At 47.8% G+C, this 20,120-nt stretch overlaps 1 long non-coding RNA gene and 1 pseudogene across 1 annotated transcript; both read left to right on the plus strand.

Moving 5' to 3' along the window:
• LOC135278586 (pituitary tumor-transforming gene 1 protein-interacting protein-like) overlaps nt 1–19,665 on the plus strand; it is a 28,883-nt pseudogene extending 9,218 nt beyond the window's left edge.
• On the plus strand, nt 6,133–14,818 carry LOC135309560 (uncharacterized). The gene is made up of 2 exons (XR_010369790.1): nt 6,133–6,454; nt 12,440–14,818. It is a non-coding gene; the product is annotated as an uncharacterized LOC135309560 (long non-coding RNA).
• Nucleotides 19,666–20,120: the final 455 nt, after the last annotated feature.

A 20,120-nucleotide genomic window follows, 5' to 3' on the forward strand; every position in this document is an offset into this window, starting at 1 on the left:
CCCAGGCCCGGCCCTGCAGCAGCCACAGCCCCGTGTGCAGGCCGGGCAGGGCTGGGAGAGTCTGGGCTGAGGAGAGCTGCCCGTGGCCTCCTGCCGGGGAGGCTCCCGTGGGCCGGGGTGAAGCTCTCCCTCTGCACGGCCAGGCTTGTGGAGCTCAGCACAGCGGCCCCAGCTGGGCTCGGGGAGCTGAGGCGCCGGGAGCCCTGCCTGCTGCCCCAGGGGCAGGGCTCGTGGGTGACTTTTAATCCAGATTGTCGCCGGCTACTGCCAGGAGAGGCTCGGGTGGGAGGAACACAGGGCCTGACTCTGCCGAGCTCTGGTGGTGGCTGCTCTCCCACCTTCTGTCCGGGCAGGGGCTGCGCCCCGGGGCTGCCGGGCAGGAGCCAGGGCGGTGCCGAGAGCGCCGTGTCCGGCTGTGCACGGCAGGGAGGTGATGATTCACAGATCCCGGCGTGGCTGGAATCCCTTGTGCGTGGAGGATGAACTGTGGAGCCCAGTGAAGAGAAGGGAAAGTGCTGAGAGGGGTCCTTCATGTGCTGGCCCAAAGGGCCCGTGGTGCCTCTGCCAGCCAAGGGCACAGGGAAAGCTGTGGGGCCTTTGCTTGAGAGCCAGCAAGGTCCAGGGACAGCGGGTGCCAAAGCCTTTTGAGCTGCCTTTCCCCTGCTGGGCTGCACCAGGCTCCAGTCCCCCTCCTGTCCTGGAACTGGGACCAGTAAATTCATTTTGAGTACCCTCAGTGCTCCACTGGCCCTGCTCCTAGAGCTAAGGAGTGATGTCTGCAAACCTATCAGGGAACTGCAAGCAAGTTCCTCTTCCTGAGACCCCACTTGTGACTGGCTCTGTCCTCCTCTGCTGAGCCAGGGCAGCAGAGAGACCTGCGGGGAGCCAGGATGGATGGTGGATGGAATGTGGCCATGCCCTGGGAACTTGGAAAGAAGGGGTTAGTGAGATGTTACAGGGAGCTTGGCTTTGAGACTGAGATTTCTACAGCCCTGCACATAAAGGCCACAAAAAGCTGGCACTAGGCCAATTCCAACCATGTGATAGGAAAGGTGGGACAAACAGCCAGCACTCTGAGAGGCGAAATCCCAGGGGCAGACTGAGCTGTGAGCACAGGCTGCCCAGCTGCATGTGGATAACTGTGCTGGGGCGGCCTGCTGTCATCACAGCCTCTTCCATTCCCTTCACAGCAGGGCTATGGTGGCAGCAGCAGCTAGGCCCTGAAGTGCCTGCTGCTGGAGAGTCTGTGCCAAACAACCTGTCTCCTTGCAAAGGTCACAAATTATTCCAAGTGGTGGTGTCAGTGTGTAGTGCTACAATGGTATTTCCAGGAAAATACCAGGTATATTTCAGGTATATTTCAGGAAAAGTGGTGGAAGAAGCAAACAATTCAACAGATCCTATGCTGTATGCCAGAGCTGCTGTATTTGAAGGGGGAAATGCTCACTGGGGCTGATAAATGGTCAGTGTTATAAATATGGTTAGTAATTCCTGGGAATAAAAGATATATCAATATATATATGTATAAAATGAACTACTGGTGTACAAGGCGGGGGAGAGATTCTTCCCCAGGATGGCGAAACCGTGGCAGATGGACAGAGAGGCACCACCACATTTACATGTGAAGGAAACTCTGCTGCACAGGAGATGGGCATTCACAAGGACCTGCACCCAGTGACCCCAAGCGATGATGGCCCAGACAAGACACCTATCTGAGAGGACCAGGGCCATCAACACCTTCCATCTGAATGCCGGATTCCGGGAATCAGGGAAGTGTATTATTCTATTCCCGGACGGAGGCTTTGTGCAGCCTCTGCCGCGGGCGAAATAAACCGTATAAGAACCGCTGCCTTGGAGCAGCCAGTGTGGACGGGGAGGAATTGGCGCTAGCGAGGCCAGTCTCACGTTCACCCACATCACCTCCCAGGGGCGGCTGTCCGATTGATTGGTGGCTGTCGAGACTGTGTTACGGTCGTGAAATAATTTTTATTTTTTATATTTTTATTAAAATTGGCTATTTTTCATTTTTCATCTATAACAATCAGACATTTCTCATGAGTTTGGAGAAAGCAGGAGGCTTGGGGGAGGCAGAACTTTGCAAATAAGCTCTGCCCTGAGAGGAGGTGATTTTAACTGTTGATACTGGTTTTTAAGTAGAGTATGAAGCTGAGAGAGAGGCTGATCATCAGCAGTGTAGCCCAGGCGTCAGTACTGGGACCGGTCATCTTCCTTCTTGATAGTGGTCTGAATAACGGGGCCCAGAGCACCCTCAGCAAGTTTGCTGAATTTCCTACAGTGGGAAGAGCTGCTGAGACACCAGCGGGTGACTCTGCACCCACAAGGGCCTCAACAAGCTGGAGAAATGGGCTGATGGAACCTCCTGAAGCTCAACCAAGGGCCGAGCAGAGTGCTCCTGCTGAGGAGGTGCAGCCCCAGCACACGCCATGGAAGGCAGCTCTGCAGAGCAGGATCTCTGCAGGTCCTGGTGGGTGTGACTGGCAGAGAAGGGAAGGGATCTGGGCAAACGCTGAGGGCTGCAGCCCACCGCCAGGTGGGTTTTGTGCCATAGAATCTCTGTGGGTGGGGGGGCTCCTGGGTGTGTCCCTCAGAAAGAACCCTGTGTTGTCACCACTCATGACCATTATGACACACTTGCGTTACTATAACCACCAGCGTTGGGTAGTGCCGGAGCACTCACGTTGTGACCCAGAGCAGCTGAGGAGCTTCCGCTGCTGCCAGCATCTGAGGAGCCTGTGTGCTACCAGTGTCTGTGGATCTTCCGAGTGCTGTCAGTGACCCAGGAACCTGAGCACTGCCAGTGACCGAGGAGCCTCTGAGTGACTCCAGTAAGTGAAGACAACCCTCTGAGTTCTGCCAGTGAGTGAAGAGGAGCCTCTTAGTCCTAGTGACTGAGGAACCTCTGAGTGCTGTCAGTGACTGAGGAGCCTCCGAGTGCTCCCAGTGACTGAGAAACCTCTGAATTCCAGAAGTGGGAGCCAAGCCTTCGAGTCCTGCCAGCGGCTGAGAGCAGCCAAGCCCAGGAGCAGCAATGGCCGAGGTGGGACAGGAGCCATCAGCACCACGAGCCGTGCGTGTCTGCCGCATCTGTGTGGATTTCCTGCGCAACCCCGCTGCTGCCGTGGAGCCCTGCGGGCACGTTTTCTGCCACGCCTGCATCGAGCCCCAGGCTGCCACCGACGCCGCCGCCACCTGCCCCACCTGCCAAGGGCCCATCAGCAGCATCCGCGTGCTGGAGGGCCAGGACAACCCAGCCCCGGTGGCCCCGCGTCGCCCCCGCCGCCGCCTCCATCCCTTCGTGGCGCGGTGGCGCCAGCGGCAGCAGCAGGAGGCGCAGGAGGATGCGGCTCCTGGAGGTGGCCGGCGCCGACGACGTGCTGATGGCGACCGGGCACCGAGCCCTGTGCCCCGCCAGCGTCCCCGAAGAGAGCAGGATGACCTGCGAAGAAACGGGCTGGGACAGCGGCCACCGAGGGGAATTGCAGCGCTGGCCGCAGGGGACAACCAACACCGTCCCCCTGCAATCTGATTTAATGTGGATCCTCCACGGCCCGTCTGAGCTGAAGACCAGCATGCTGAGACGGGCCTCGTCTAGTTTCTTCTTCCCGTTTGGGCAGACGTCAAGACTGGGAGAGTAGGAGCTTTTGGAGGGAAAGTATATAGTTGTAGAAACTTGGGGAGAGGATAGGATATTGATATTAGGATATTAGGATATTATGATATTAGGATATTAGGATAATAGGATATTAGGTTATTATGATACTAGGATATTAGGATATTAGGATATTAGGATACTAGGATATTAGGATATTAGGATATTAGGATACTAGGATATTAGGATATTAGGACATTAGGACATAAGGACATAAGGACATTAGAACATATAGGACATTAGGACATTAGGACATAAGGACATTAGCACATTAGGACATCAGGATATTAGGATGTTAGGATATTAGGATATTAGCTATGAAATAAAGTTTTTTATTCCGTTTGAAACATTGGAAAGCAGTCATTCTTTATCCGCGTCGGACACATGGAAGAGTATCTCCTTTAATGTGATGTGTGTGGTGAGAGTTCACAACAGGGTACTTATTCCATGCTGATCATACATATTCATTACAAGGTACCTCCTAGCTAATTCACAAACACCACTTTCCCAGAACTAATTTGCATGCATTCGCCTTTTACTGGAATTACTTTTTTGGTCCTGGAGGTCATCTAAAGGGGTGTCTGGTGGTCATATTCACTGAAGGCTTCAGTATTACTGGTGACCTTACTTTGAACTTTTTCTTTGGGCATGCACTGTTGGTTTTAGTTATGTAGCTCACAAAAACCCCTCTCTAGTCCTCTGTCTGTTTCTCCACTGGTTCCAGCTACATTTATCCTCCTTTGTGCATACCTTTACATCCTTCTATCTTTTTTCTAGTTAGTCCCAAAGCTTTATTCAGCAACTTCAGGGGAACTGAAAATTTCTAGTCTCTGTGTTATTTTTCAAGTCTCCCCTTTTCTTGAGACTGTCTCTTTTAGACAATCTCAATACTTCATTTTCCAGCACGAAGTGCTGCAACAACCATAACAGTTTGTCCTGTGTCCAGGTTCAGACCTTATCCACTCCCCTGCCCAGCTGGATGCATCCTGTGGGGATGCCTTCATCCATGGTGGCTCTGGTCCTGTGGCATCCATGGTGGCTCTGCTCCTGGGAGCCACCTGTGTCTGTAAACTGGGGTCTTCCTCCGCCAGATGGGGGTGGAAACAGGTTCTGAACATCAGCACAGATTTTGGCTGCAGTGCTGCTGCATTGCCTGGGCTGTGTCCTGCTGAAGGAGGATTTGGATGAACTGGCTGGGGTAGGGTACAGCCCTCGTGTGCAGCAGGAGGCCTCCTGCAGGATCTGTGGCTCTGTGTGTCCCTGTGTGCTCCTCTGCTTCTCCTGGCGGCAGCTTCTGTGTCTGGGGCTTGTTTGCTTGAGCTGCTCCATATCTGGTGCTTCAGGACTGTGTCACCCAGCCACTGCTTGCCCTCATCCTCATAGGGTCCCTCCAGACCAACTCCAGCTGTGTGCCCTGGCTGCCCTACTGCCACAGCAGATTCTCAGGCTTTTAGGGAAATAAAACCCAAGAGAGGAACTCGCAGCTTAGGGCTTTGTCAGCAGAGCAAGGCAGAACTTGCCTTGCATTTGGGCTTCCCACCATGACATGGAGCATGTGCTGAAGCTGGTGGCTCTTGCAGCAGCAGCATGCACTGCTGCTGGCCCAGTGGTGGGTAGGAGCAGGCTTGGAGGAGCCCAGAGTTTTAAACCACTGAAGCTCTTCAAAGTCCTGAGGTGTCTTGTTTTCTTCCTGCAGATTGTCGCCAGTATACGAACAGGAGCTGTGAAGAATGCCTGAAAAATGTCACTGTGAGTAGCAGCAGTGAGGCTCCCAGCCTCTCACCATGCTGAAAAAGTTTCCTTCCTGGAAGCAGGGCTGGTCCCCTGCCCTTGTCCCAGACATGCTGCAAATTCTCCCCACCTATGAGGGTGAGAGGGCAATCCCTCTCTGGTGCTCTGGAAGGAGGTTGCTAGAAACTGGGTGGGTTTTGTTGTGTGCTTTTTGATTAGAGTAATGGAATTGCTGAGCTGCTTCCTGATGGATGGACGATGTGCTTGGAGAAGGGACTGAGTGGGCTGGGCTGGCTGGTCAAGTTCCCCTCCAGCAGCTGGGCCGTGGCACTGGCTGGGTGCAGGATGTGTGCTGGTGTCCTGCCAGTCCCTGCTGCCTTATCACAGATGTGGGAATCCATGGGATTAGAGGATTTTAGAAAAGGTGGGAAAAAGAAAGGCCGCAGAGACAGTAAGGATAGTGAAATGCTTAAGCAGCAGAAAAGAGATATCAGCAGTAGCGAAGACATGAGAAATAAAACAATAAAGCTATGTAGTTTAGCTTTCTAAGTTGCAAAAAAGTATATTTTAGTAAATATTTAGAAGGTGAAATATGAATAGGGCTCTGTGCTTTGTCTTTTGTAAATGAACCATTGTATGAGAGAAAAAGTTGCTATTGTTTTAACCAAAGCTACGTGTGCTTCATGTGGTTGGATAGAACGACTGTCAATATGCTTTTGCTCTATGTAACTGGCTGAAACTAGGTCTGAAACTATCTTATAATATGTTGTAACATTAAGTTTCCTTGGCCTTCTGTCTGGATAGCGAGCTGCTCGCATCGATCCATTGCCATAGCCATGTAATGAGACTGATGCTTCTTAAATAAACAGCTCACGACGCTGTTCAGGTGTGGTCCCGTTCCGTTCGTGTCTGTAAATAGTTGCCGGCGTCAAATGGTGCCTCTCTGTGAGGAGGACTTTAGACTAGAATAAAAAAGAAAATCTTGGATAAACTCGGGCGCCGGAGACCCAGGAGGAATACTTCATCCCTTCGCCTTCTACATCTGATGTCTTTGTAAGTAATCTTTTTCTAGGGGCTTCCTGGGTGACGAAAATGAAAAATCATTTATCTAAAACAGAATGGGACGTTTTTTACCGGCTTGAGAAAATGTTACAAGATAAAGGACGTTCAGATATCACAAAAAATGAACTGAAAGACTTATTAGTCTGGGTAAAAGCGAACACTCAAAATATAGACTTGCAGTCTGCTTTTACCTTTGTTTTTTGGGATCAAATAAACTGGAAAATCTATAATCTGTTCTCTCTCAAAAAGGACGAAACTATATACAAATTCATGCCTGTTTCCAGGGCTTTGTTAGAGTGTTTTAAACAAACTGATGATAATACAGACATTTCCAAACAACAGAACAAAATATCTGGTTCAGATGCTTTAAATCCACGTAATACCGAGTCACTGTCCTTTTCTGTGGAAGTTTCGGGTTCCACTCCGAGTTCCTTTCCTTCCAAAGCGTCCAGTGTCATGTCTTCCGGAGACGGCGAACCGGAACAGCTTCCATCTCGGGTCGCGTCCCCTGTTTCTTCCAGGCTTGTCAGCGTTTCTGCAGCTGAGAGCATTCCTTCGCCCCTCCCTCTGGGAAAAAATGGACTTTTGCCGTGTCGGGAAAGTTGTTCGGAGATTTTGTTGCATTCCGGGAATGAGAATGTGCGCGAGTTCTGTTCGGGGGTGGGTGCGAGCCGCGTGAAGGTGGTGGATGAAAATCTGCTGAGGTTTCGTGATCAAGGAATTGCATGTTCTGAAACTGTACAAGCAGGGTTAGCCGAGATGGGCGTGGGATCTGTTTTGCCTGGTCGGGAAACTGTGGGGGTCACTCCTGCCACTGTTTCCTCTTCTCATGCAGACACCCCTTTGGGTTTGATTCAGGCGGGCTGTGTGTGTTGTCATTCGAAAAATCCTTTTCTAGTGAATTGTTCTGTTAAGCCTCTGCCAGGTTTTTCTGTGGCTCACCAAGCTTTTGGTACAGAGGATGAAATAGCTGTAGCTGTAACTCTGCCTTCAGAGAACAGGGCAGGGGAAAAGATAGAGGTAGCAGTCGACAACCAAGGTTTTAAAAAGAAAGCAGGAGATTTTCGAAAGGTCCCTGTTGAGGCACCGACTGAGATTTTGAGGGATTTGAAATCTGTCTCATTTGTTGGTGAAGGAAAAAATAGCATTTCAAACCTGCAGTCTAATGTTGGTAACCCTCCAGCTGAGTCTTCGCTGGCAGGGAGACAGTGTGAAACATGCAGTAAGGTTTTAGAAATTATCAGAGATAAAAATTCAAGGACAAGTAGCCAAGCTGAGACAAATTTTGGATTTTTTCCACAATCCAGAGAATACAATTCCTCCCCGGCCCCTCTTGGGAGGGCTCCGGAGGGGGCGTGGTCCATGGTTGAGCCCACCTCTGTCCCTTTGGGCAGGGCTCCAGGAGAGGCGTGTTGCTCAGGTGTCTCTGCTAGGAATTCGGAGGTGTGTTCTCCCGTCCATCCTGGCAGAACTCCTGGGAAAGTTCGTTGCTACAGCAACGTCCCTGCCAAGAATTCGGACACTGGCAGGGTTCCCGGAACAACCACTGTCAGTGAAACTGTCAATTCTAACCCTGATCCTCCTTTAAAGCTGCCGGACTGGTCTAATATTAATCAACAATTAGAAAAAGATTTGGATTCAAAGAAACAACTCCTTGCATTACCTGTAAGATATGGTCGTAATGATGTTAACCCTAGATATGAAAGTCTCTCTCACCATGATATAAAGGAATTACGTCAGGCTTTGAAAGAAAGTGGGTTCTCTTCTCCTTATTTTAATAGTGTGTTGAAAAGTACTTTTAATTCTCACGATTTAGTCCCTGCTGATTGTCGAAATATAGCTTCACTGATTTTAACCAATTCACAATACCTTCTATGGGAATTACAATGGAAAAAACTTCTTAATAAGTTGGTTGAAAAATATGCAAATACTGATCATGCAGATTTAGATGTTGTTCAATTAGCAGGCGATCCACCTTACCACAGAGCAGAAAATCAAGCAGTAGATTTGCCTCGGTCTGTATTAGCTGATATTAAAGATGCTGCTAGGGAAGCCTTCTTTTCAGTAGAGCCAGCTGGCACACATGTAAATTCTTATACCTTGATTAAACAAGGTGAAACAGAATCCTATGGTTCTTTTTTGGATAGACTAACCCAAGCAGTTGAAAGGCAATGTCCAGATGAAAAAGCTCGTTCTTATATTGTCCAAAACCTTGCTTTTGTAAATGCTAATGATGAATGTAGAAAAATTATTTTAGCTTTGCCTGATCAGCCTCCAACTGTTGTGCAGATGTTAACAGCATGCAGCAGAATAGGTGGATCACAACACCTTGCAAATTTACAGGTCAATAAGTTAGAAAGAACATTAGAAGATAATTTGGCAAAACGAATGGATAAATTTGAAGAGTTTTTAAAAAAAAAGCTTGGGGAAAATTCTGTTAACACTGCACAGTTGGAATCTGATAAAAAGTCTTGTTGCTTTGCTTGTGGTAAACCAAATCATGTTAAAAAGGATTGTCCTGCGAAAACATTTCCACCAAAACAACTTTCTGTCTGCCCTCGATGCCGAAAAGGGAGGCATCTTGCTAAGCATTGTCACTCTCTTTTTGATATTGATGGCAAGCCTCTGTCGTTAAACTTCAAAAACAGCGCGCATTATCACCGCGCTCAGACACAAGTAGTGGTACCCCCTGGCAACCAGGTACCCACTCAAATGGTAATGGTACCTCAGTCATTTGTGCCTCAATCAACCAATCCACAAACGATCCCAGCTCAATATCCTCAAGCACAAGGATCGAATTGGCCTCCTCAAAATTAATTCCTCTATTAAACAATTTATGCTGGGTGAACATTCCTACTGGAATTGTCAATCCTTTTCAGCAAGGGCAAAGTCAATAACAAATTTCTTGAACTCTCAATTCTTCCTACTGTTGTTTCAGTAAACTCTAATGAAGAGCTAAAGATTTTAGCTCTTGCACTTGAAGTTCCTATGGTAATTCATCCAAAAACACCTATTGCTATTGCATTTCTGTTTCCTGTGAATACCCACAAGCAAAACAATTTTCCAAAGAATTCAATCATGTCTGTGCCTTCTAGTACCTCAGGTCCAGAGGTCTTTTGGGTGCAATGTTTGGACCGTGACCGACCTCAATTAACTTGTAGCCTGACTCACTGTGGTAAAACAATTTATGTTACAGGCATGCCAGATACTGGTGCAGATGTCACTGTAATGTCTCACATGTTTTGGCCTAATGACTGGAATTTAGTAGCTCCTTCAGGTTCTCTCACTGGGATTGGAGGTGCTACTGTGTGTCTGCAAAGTGCATCCATGATGAACATTACAGGTCCTGAAGGAAAGACTGCTGCGGTGCGTCCTTTTGTTGTTCAGAAGCCTCTCACCGTCTGGGGAAGAGACGTTCTTTCCCAGTGGGGAGCGAAACTAGAAGTGTAATGACAGCCACGTTGAAACCTGCCACTTTAAAGATTACCTGGAAAACTGATCATCCTATATGGATTGATCAATGGCCTTTGACAGAGAAAAAATTAAATATCCTTAATAAATTGGTAAAGGAACAATTACAGCAGGGTCACATCGTCCCAACAAACAGTCCCTGGAATTCACCAGTCTTCGTCATCCACAAGAAAACATCAAACTCCTGGAGGTTGCTTCATGACCTGAGGAAGATCAATGAGGTGATCGAAGACATGGGACCTCTTCAACCTGGACTGCCTTCTTTATCAATGATCCCAAGACACTGGCCTCTCGTCGTCATTGATTTAAAGGACTGTTTTTTCCACATTCCACTTCATCCTGATGATGCTCCAAGATTTGCTTTTTCAGTTCCTGTCATCAATCGAACGGAACCCGTGCAGAGATATCACTAGAAATCACTGCCACAAGGGATGAAGAACTCACCTATAATTTGTCAATATTTCGTCGCCCAAGCTTTGTCTCCTGCTCGACAGAAATTTCCAAAATCCATGATTCTACACTACATGGATGATTTGCTCATCACAGCTTCAACACAGGAAGAGATGGAGCAAACCCGTGCTTGTGTTATTGCTAAAATCCAAAAGGCTAGACTTGAAATTTCTACAACAAAAATCCAAAAAGTTCCACCCTGGAAGTATCTGGGATAGAAGATAACTGAAACAACAATAACACCACAAAAAATACAGATCCGGACCAGTGTCAACAACCTACAAGACTTGCAACAACTCTTGGGAGAAATCAACTGGGTCAGACCTGTTTTGGGAATCACCAATGATGAACTGAGTCCACTTCTCGATCTGCTAAGAGGAAGCTGTGACATCACTTCCCCAAGAACCTTAACCCCTGAAGCTCGTGCTGCACTCGACAAGATCACAGAAGCTCTCCAAAGAAGACAAGCTCATCGCTGCATTCCTGAAAAACCTTTATTTTTTGCAGTTTTAGGAGAAAAAATGCAACTTTGTAGTCTCATTTTTCAGTGGGACCCTTCTGAGCCTGATCCTTTGTTAATCATAGAATGGATTTTTCTTCCCTACAGGTCTCCAAAGACAATTTTCACAGTCTTAGAAATGATTGCACAAATTGTAATTAAGGCCAGAACCAGATTGTTAACTTTAGCAGGCCAAGAATTTGCAGTTATCTATTTGCCATTGAAAAAAGACTATCTTCATTGGGCAATGCAAAATTCTGATGATTTACAGTATGCTTTCTTGGGCTTCCCAGGTGCTTGTTCTGTTCACTACCCATCTCACAAACTATTGCAGGCAAAATTGAGTTTTAGAGAAAAACCTAAATTAAGTGAAGAACCTTTGAATGCAGTCACTCTCTTCACTGATGGCTCTGGCAAAAGTCACAAATCGGTCATAACTTGGTTGAACCAAAAAACTAATGCTTGGGAGTCAGACATTCAAATAGTAGAAGGGTCACCTCAGATTGTTGAGCTTGCTGCTGTGGTTCGAGCTTTTCAGCTCTTTCCTCAACCACTTCACTTGATAACAGATTCTGCTTATGTTGCTAATGTAGTTAGGAGATTAGAAGGGTCAATTTTAAAAGATGTTAGTAATGATACTTTATATCATTGGCTTTCATGTCTTTATACAACTTTGCAATATAGAACTAATCCATATTTTGTTTCTCACATCAGGGCTCATTCTTCTCTTCCTAGATTTTTAGTGGAAGGAAACGCGAGAGCGGACAAACTGACGATGGTCATTTCAAACACTTTGCCAAACATTTTTGAACAAGCAAAACTGAGTCATGCCTTTTTTCACCAAAACGCACAAGCACTTGTGCGAATGTTTCAAATTACTAAAAGTCAAGCTAAAGCTATCATCAATACTTGCCCTGACTGTCAGCTTGTGCAACCTCCTGTTTCCACAGGAGCAGTCAATCCACGAGGTTTGCAAAGCCTGCAGTTATGGCAAACAGATATCACTAAATACCCTTCCTTTGGCAAATTTAAAAACATTCATGTTTCAGTAGACACGTTCTCTGGTGCAATGTTTGCTTCTCTTCACACAGGTGAAACAGGCAATCACGCCTGTCATCATTTCCTGCAAGCTTTTGCTTCATTGGGTGTACCCCAAGAAGTAAAAACTGACAATGGTCCCGCATACATATCTCAAAAATTGGCCACATTTCTAAAAGAATGGGGTGTTCGTCACATCTTTGGTATTCCTCACTCTCCCACAAGCCAAGCAATTATTGAAAGGGCACATCAAACACTAAAACGCATTTTAGATCAACAGAGAGGGGGAGCAGAGGTCACACCTCAGATGAGACTGAACAAAGCTTTGTATGTTTTTAATTTCCTAAACAGTTCATTTGCAGAACCTGATCCACCAATTTTTAGGCATTTTTCAAATAACACTCAGGCAAAACTGAAAGAAAATCCACCTGTTTTAATTAGAAACCCTGAATCTGGACAAATTGAAGATCCTTTCCGATTAATAACCTGGGGCAAAGGGTATGCTTCTGTCTCTACAGGTGCTGGAATTAGGTGGGTCCCCGCCAAGAACGTCAAACCATATGGCACCCCAGAACGTGTTGACGAGTCCAGAACCGAGGAAGCAAGCACGCAGACGTGAGCCGAGCAGAGGGATCCCGGGTCACACCTGAAGTTCCTTGTGCATCGGTGGAACCTGCAAACTCTGATTTTGTGTTAATGTTATTTATAAGTGTGTCAATTGTATGTCAAATGTTTGTTTTGTAGAGCTGATTTTTGGCAAAAGTTTAGGTTTTTGGTTTTGTTGAAAGCAAAATTTTAAAAATTGATATATGTGTAAGGATTCTGCCAAAACTTAGCTCATGGATAAGATGAAGCAAATGCAAGTTGTATGTTGGTATTGGTGGGTTATAATTTCCTTTTGTTGTGCCGATTTGCCTGTGGAACAACCGAAAACTAATGTTTGGGTGACCTTAGCCAAGGCAGCCGGCTCAGATACCATATGTTTGTCTAATTTGGAACCAGAAAAACCTTTCTCAACCTGTCTGGTTGGTGTGCCAGTAAAAGAGTTGCCTTTAGTCAAAAAACAATCCAATGGTAAGCCAGGTGAAATTGACAATGGGAACAATCCCACAGTGAATTGGAACGTTTGGGCCAAAAAACTTCCTAGGGCAGCTTCTGAACCCCAAGAATTGGAAATCCTTGGTTCTTAGACAATGGATTTTTGCTTTACCTTCATAGCTAATGCTTGGCAAAAAGGTGATCCTCCAAATTTCAATGTTACTCCTCATTACTTTGCATATAGAAATTTGAGGTTTTGGTGCAATTCTTCAAACAGTTGGGATGTGATTCCTGAGGCTGACCTATATCCACGGCAATTGCCTAAGGGATATTGGTTCATTTGTGGAGACAGGGCTTGGCAAAGCATTCCGGCACACCTTGAAGGTGGCCCTTGTAGCATTGGGATGCTCACTGTAATCGCACCCTCAGCTAAAGCAGTCATGAAAAGGAAACAAAGGAAAACAAGATCTGCTCATCATTACGATGAGAACTGTCAGAGTGATTTCATGCCTTGGAAAGCTGCAAGAAGGGTTTCAGCAAGTATATTTTTACCCCAATTGACTTCAGCAGTAGCTTTGAAACAATTAGATCGAGTTGGGTGTTGGCTGAGCAAGCAAACGAATGCCACATCCTCTGCCATTAGTGATATGTTGACCGATGTTGATAGTGTTAGACATGCTACCCTTCAAAATAGAGCAGCAATTGACTTTCTTTTACTGGCACAAGGGCATGGTTGTGAGGAATTTGAAGGACTGTGTTGTATGAACCTGTCCGATCATTCAGAATCCATTCACAAGAGCATACAAAAACTGAAAGATTTGACAGCCCAAATTAAAGAGGATAGTGAATCCTGGTTGGATGATCTGTTCCAAGAATGGAGCTTTGCACCTTGGCTAAGGCAACTTTGCAAGATAGGTCTCTATATATTGGGTGTTTTAGTAATGATGTTGATATTAATCCCCTGCATACTTCAGTGTGTGCGACGGATGATGAACAAAACAGTCAAAGAAGTTTTTGTCATACAAGAGAGAGAAATAAGAAGTAGAAGCACAGAGAGTGTTAGAAATCTCACAGAAATGACCGATGAAGGTATAGAAATGGAGGAGGGTTTTGAGTTAAGACCCTGGAATCGACAAGAATTTTTTGAACACTGACTTATAACTATTGTCAGACATGATTCCTATCTTTTCACTGACTGGGCCTTCACAGCATTAAATTGCTGTGCTGTAACATAGCGATGATTAGAGTCTGCAAGAATAGGCCTCAAGCAGATAGTAAGCAAAAGTGTTATAGTAAGGCTATGAAACGCAAGTAGTGGACGACATGGTTTTGAAGATTTCTTTTTGAGTCAACAGAGAGGGGGAATTGTGGGAATCCATGGGATTAGAGGATTTTAGAAAAGGTGGGAAAAAGAAAGGCCGCAGAGACAGTAAGGATAGTGAAATGCTTAAGCAGCAGAAAAGAGATATCAGCAGTAGCGAAGACATGAGAAATAGAACAATAAAGCTATGTAGTTTGGCTTTCTAAGTTGCAAAAAGGTATATTTTAGTAAATATTTAGAAGGTTAAATATGAATAGGGCTCTGTGCTTTGTCTTTTATAAATGAACTATTGTATGAGAGAAAAAGTTGCTATTGTTTTAACCAAAGCTATGTGTGCTTCATGTGGTTGGATAGAACGACTGTCAGTATGCTTTTGCTCTATGTAATTGGCTGAAACTAGGTCTGAAACTATCTTATAATATGTTGTAACATTAAGTTTCCTTGGCCTGCTGTCTGGATAGCGAGCTGCTCGCATCGATCCATTGCCATAGCCATGTAATGAGACTGATGCTTCTTAAATAAACAGCTCATGACGCTGTTCAGGTGTGGTCCCGTTCCGTTCGTGTCTGTAAATAGTTGCCGGCGTCAATACAGAAGCCAGCTTTTGGGGGCTGGAGAAGGAAGGAAGCAAGCTGGGGCCTGGTTGCACTCACCCACCCCCTTGATGAGGAGCCTGGAGCTGAATTGCGTTGCCTGTTATCTTTTGTGCTTGAGGCTGGGCTCTGTCTGCCCACAAGAGTTCAAACTGCTCTTATGCTTGTGGAAGAAGAATCTCCTCTTTGTGAGCCCTGTGGTATGCTTTTCTGAAACTTCTGTAAGACCTTGAAGTGCTAGTTTTGATGTGAGTAGCTTCGAAGATCACATTCCTTAGCTTGCAAAACTCGCTATAGAGAAGATTAGTCCTGTGGGAGATTAGCTCTTATGTGATTCTGCATTTTTGGTGTGTGTGACTTAGCCTCTGTCATCAGCTGGAGGAGTGCCTGGTGCTCTGCCTCAGACCTCTCTGTGTGGGAAGGGGGGAGCTGAACCCCAGGCTCATCCTGAAACCCCAAAAGGGTTTCAGAAGCACTGACGCTGCTGGAGTCAGCTCAGGCTGGAGTACCTAAAAGAGGATCTCTTTAGAACAGATAAAAGGAAGAAGTTTCTTACAATAAGGGTGATGAGACAGTGGCACAGGTTGCCCAGAGAGGTGCTGAATGCCCCATCCCTGGAAACGTTCAAGGTCAGGTTGGATAGGACTGTGAGCAGCCTGGTCTAGTGGAAGATGGAGTTGGACTAAATGACCTTCAAGTGCTCTGAGCAGGTTCAGGTGCACTGAGATTTCTGTAGCCTGGCTGTCGTGTGCAAAGTAGCTCCTAAACAAATATTTCCACAGGCACAATTCTGTGAACAGCCTGAACCACACTTGGGAGAACCTCCTTTTTGTTGTTGCCTGAAATCCTTGGCATGTAGATGTGTCAGTTTTGGCTGGTGTCTCTACTGCCATTACTGCAGGAGCTGAGTGGGATGAGCAGGGACCAGGGCTCACGGCTGCTGCCTCGCCATGTTCCAGCAGGCTTTGTTCTGTGTGTGGGCAAGCAGAGCCCCCCAGCCCTGGGGAGACGTGGCAGTCAGGTGCAGGAAGCAGGACTTGGCCCTCAGCTGCCTGAGCAGCACTGCTGGCCCCAACCTGACAGATTTTTTTTCAGTTTATCTCTTGCCCAAGGACTTCAGATGCCGCTAAGTGCTCATCTCATCAGAGATGTCTTCTGAGGCTGGCTCCCATGGACAGTAATTCCTCCCTGTCAGAGATGATTCCTTAGCCCTGAAGCCTTCAGTTGTTGGGTTTTTTCCCTCAATTTTTACCTGGATTAGTGATTAAGATAGCTTTGCTCCTGTTTCTGCCAGAGGAGTTTGACCTGAGTGCGTTTCTCCCTGCCAGTAACTGAGCACTCCTGTTAGCAGGGACATGTGCTCAGCTGGTGTTTATTTGTGGGTACCAACACTTGTTATGTCTACATAGGTTTATCTACATTGTTATCCACAGCTAACAATGTCCATTTGCTTTCCCAGGTGGCTGCACATCTCCAGCCCAGTGACTGAAGCTGCTGGTGACAGTAGCTGTATGTTCATAAACAAGATCAGAGAAAGTGGCTGTAGGATAAGAGGAAATGGCCTCAAATTGCACCAGAGGAGGTTTAGGTTGGATAGTAAGAAAAAGATTCTTCACTCAGAGGGCGGTCAGACAGTGGAACAGGCTGCCCAGGGTAGCGGTAGCATCCCTGGAAGCATTCAAAAAACACAGAGCTGTTGCACCTGGGACATGTTTACTGGAAGACCTGGCAGTGCTGGGGGAACAGTTGGACTTGATGATCCTTGAGTGTTTTCCCAACATTAATGATCCTGTGATCCTATATTGTAACCCTATATTGTGTCTGTGTGAGCTAAACACGTTTTTGTCAAATCCTTCAGTGAACTTTGAAGCCCTGATCACTGCAATGTCCGTGGTGGGAGGAACACTTCTGATCATGTTGGGGGTCTGCTGCTGCTGCTGCTGTTGTAAGAAAAAGAGCAAAAAGTAAGTATATATTGGGGGATGCCCTGATTGTGGAGCAGCTCAGATGCAGCCGTGTGCTGCTGCAGGACTGAGTGCTGAGTGCACTAAGGGGTTTTTCTGTCCACCAGGCCGGACAAGGATGACGAGAGAGCAGCCAGGGAGCGGGAGAAGAGGCGGGTGTGGCAGGAGGAGAGGTGAGTTTGTACCACAGGCCCTGAGGCTGCAGGATGACTTGGCTGCTGTCTGTGCCATCAAATGTGATGCCAGGAGGCACGTGGGGCTCAGCACATGCAGTCAGTGGCTGCTTCAGCCCTAGCTCACACACAAGCCTCATTAGGAGTGTCACGCCGGGGTGACTCATGGATGTAGCATCACAAGTTTTGTGTATGCAGCTCCCTGAGGGCTGCTGATGTGTGGGCTCTGGTGGTCCCCAGAGACTCCCTGAGGTGGCAGGCTGAGCAAACCTGCCAGCCTGGAGCTCCCTTGTTTGGGAATAAGCAAGGAGCTCTGGCTCTTCTTGTTCCCTTTTGTACCACCAGTTACTGACTCATGGCTTTTTTGTTTGCCTCTCGCAGGAGAGCAGAGATGAAATCACGGCATGATGAAATCCGAAGAAAATACGGTACAGTGCTGACATGAGTGATTCAAACTAAGCATTAGATGAAGCAGCCTCTGTAACTGTGCTCCTTGCCATGGTTACAGCTGTAGATGAGACCTGGCCAGCAGGGAAAATATGGTCCCTGCTTCTCTTGGCTCAGAGTAAGTGTAGAGATGCTGGGGTCATGGTGTGTGAGCCCATACAAGGGCTATTTTTCCTGGGCAGGGAAGAGGAAGTGTATAATGTTCTCCAGAATGTGTTCTCCAAGCTTACCACGTGGGAGAAGTTGATGGAGCTTGACTAGAAGGTAGAAGCAGAAGCTGGCAGACACAGCACCATCATAATCCTGTTACCCTTCAGACACAGCCCTCCAGTAATTCTGTGGTTAGCCAGCAGTCTGAGGTGTGGGGCCAGGTAGGAATCAGAATGCCCACAGCTGCAGGAGCACAGAGCAGGCACCAATCCCACCCCAATCCCTCTGCTCCTCTGTGCCAGCAGTGGTGTCTCAGTCCCCTGGGGATGGGAGTGCACAGCCTCCCTCCTGGGGCTGAACTGCCCCTCAGGTGAGTCCCACAGACCTGGGCCAGGTCTGGACCTGCCTGAGGAGAACATCAACTTGGAAGTTGCGCTGTCCCTCCAGCCTGCCCACTGGGGGTGCCAGGGGCTCTGCCAGTGTCTGGCTGTGGAGCACTTGGGCTCATGCATGCTGCACTTGGTGGTCTCTGGCTTTGGAGGGGCTGTAGGGAAAACTAGAGACCTTTCCTCTGCCTGCAGCTGCTGCCCACTGCAGGTCCAGGTTAGGCAGGAGATTCCAGGGCCTCTGGATGGGCTGGATCCTTTAGGAAAGAAAGAGCAGGCAAAGCTGTGCCTGAAGGAGCTCTTGGTATGGGAAGCATCTGCCTGTGGAAGGGCTGTGCTCTGGGTCTGTCTTGCCATGTCAGAGTTGTCTTGCTGCAGCCTGACCCCAGAGTTTGCAATCTTGTCCTTTGTGGCTCTTCTTCAGAAGTGTTGAGCTGGGAAAGCATCAAACAGCATGGCACATGGCTTGTTGCTAGCCCAAAAGTCAGCCCCATACCCTGCCTTGCCATTTCCCAGTCTCGATGCAGGAGCAGGGAAGCAAGTCTAAGAACAGTTTTAATTTCATTTGGGTCTGGGCTCTTTGCTTGTAATCCAGTCTGACAGAAGGGCTGTGTAGAGGGGAGAGCTCTGGAAGATTAGGCAGGCTGCTTTACCTGGACTGTACATGGGCTGCCTGGGAGAGGAGTTTGCCATCAGGTCAAGCTTCTCAATGGATGTCTCCTCTTGTGCAGAAGGGGAGAGTGAAACACTGCTGACTGTGGGCCCTGCGCAAGTAAGAGCAGGTGTTTTGGGAGAACTGCAGCTGGGAGGCTTGAGGATGCTTAAATGACAAAGAGTTATTTCCCAGGACTGGTTTTCTTGCTGGCTGTGACCACTGTGGGAGCTGCTGTCTGAACAAATCTCTTCTCTCTTCTAGGCCTGTTCAAGGAAGAGAACCCTTACGCAAAGTTTGAGAATTAGCATCTCCAGACACACCCACCCACCCTGGTGAACAGTGCCTTCTGCAGAGCCACAAGTCTCCAGGCTTCCCCCCACCACCATGGTGCCACTTCAACTGCCACAGAAGATGACCCAAATCCTTGGTGACACCATTGTCCCCACTCCAGGTGCTTGGTCTGCCCAGACTTTGCTCTTGCCCTGCTGGTGCAAGAAACCATGGTGACAATACTGGAAGATGGGGCATTTTTTCCTCACTCACCCCGGGTGGTTGTGGTGTCCAAAGCAATGCACATAACAGTCCTTGTCCCAGCCAAGGGCAAAAGCAACGTCACACATCTCCCTCACTCCTGCCTCACCAAGAACACTTCATGCACACAGACCTAGCCTCTTCTGCTCTTCCTCCCCCTCTTTTTTTTTTTTTTCTTTTAGTATATGCAAAAGCCAGCAAGAGTTTCCTGACGTAAGGGCTAGCAGGAGGCTTTGGCTGTCACTCCAAGTGCATGCACTTATCCCAGCACATTAGCAGTCCTCTCAAAGAGCACAAGTTTCTGGTGATCTGGTGCTTCCAGGAGGAAGGTCTTATGTGCACCTTCTCACTTGCAACTAATCTGGGGAAATGCCCCAACTCTCCTACCTCTCTGTGCCTTTCTAGAAAGGTGGTCTTGGGCTCAATGGCCACGTCTGTTAGCAATACTGTAAGTTTCAAGTGCATTTACAATATGCTGACTGTATATTAAACTGATTCAATTACTGTTCTGGTCTGAAAGAGTTTAATTCTCCTTCCACAGCAGGCACAGGTCGGGAGTAGTGGCTGATGGAGTTGTCACTGTTGTGTGGCTCTGACTCACTGGGGGTAGCTGGGGGAGGCAGAAGCAAGGCTGCCTCGGGCTCTTGCTGGGCTTGAAAGGAACAGTCTGTTCCCAGAGATGTTCAGGTGTTAGGAAGAGCTTGGGATGGAAGCAAGGCTGCTCTCTAAGGAAGGAGCTGGCTGTTCTGGCAAGAGTTGGGCCTTTTGTCCCCTGGCCTCTCCAGGAGAGAGCCCCTGTGTGCGTGGGTGGCCTGGGGGCTCAGGCTGCAGCCCGAGCAGTGTAAGGGCCTGGGTGGGAAGGGGATGGAGCTGCCTGCTCTGGAGCCTGCCCAGGCCCGGCCCTGCAGCAGCCGCAGCCCCGTGTGCAGGCCGGGCAGGGC

This window comes from Passer domesticus, chromosome 11 (genome assembly GCF_036417665.1).
Source record: "Passer domesticus isolate bPasDom1 chromosome 11, bPasDom1.hap1, whole genome shotgun sequence".
NCBI lineage: Eukaryota > Metazoa > Chordata > Aves > Passeriformes > Passeridae > Passer > Passer domesticus.